The sequence below is a fragment of the Myotis davidii genome, unplaced genomic scaffold (genome assembly GCF_000327345.1).
Source record: "Myotis davidii unplaced genomic scaffold, ASM32734v1 scaffold60, whole genome shotgun sequence".
In the NCBI taxonomy this organism is placed as follows: domain Eukaryota; kingdom Metazoa; phylum Chordata; class Mammalia; order Chiroptera; family Vespertilionidae; genus Myotis; species Myotis davidii.
In genome coordinates, this window is record NW_006293007.1 from 1524953 (window position 1) to 1525393 (window position 441).

Consider the following 441-nt stretch of genomic DNA (forward strand, 5'->3'; position numbering starts at 1 on the left):
AAAGGGATTGAAATCAAAGGGCAAAGGATATTAGAATCTGATTCAATAAACCAAGTAAAATTAGGCTTTTATTTGTTGTTGTTGTTGTTAATGCTCACGCAAAATTCAAATCTTGCGTGAATTTTGGGACACCCTGTATATAAAAGAACTCAGACCCTCCTGGCACACAGTAGGTCCTCAGGGGTAGCTGCTGATGCTGTTGTTAGTAGCGGTAGTAATAGTTGTGGTTAGTGGTTCTCACAGGAGCATGAAGGCGAGGAGATCGGAGGCCTGCGTAGTTGAGACTAATCCTGGTAACGGATGGGAATGTCCCCATTTTACAGATTAGCAGCCTGGGGGTCTGGGAGGCGGGGTGACCTCTCCAAGGCCGCACAGCTGGCACGGGCCACCACAGGGCACCCCCGAGCTGCCCCTGTCCCTGACCCTGTCCCTGCAGGAATG

General features: G+C 49.9%; 1 protein-coding gene across 1 annotated transcript in view; it reads left to right on the forward strand.

Moving 5' to 3' along the window:
* HHIPL1 (HHIP like 1) overlaps positions 1-441 on the forward strand; it is a 23935-nt gene that overhangs the window by 5700 nt on the left and 17794 nt on the right. The window lies entirely within an intron of this gene.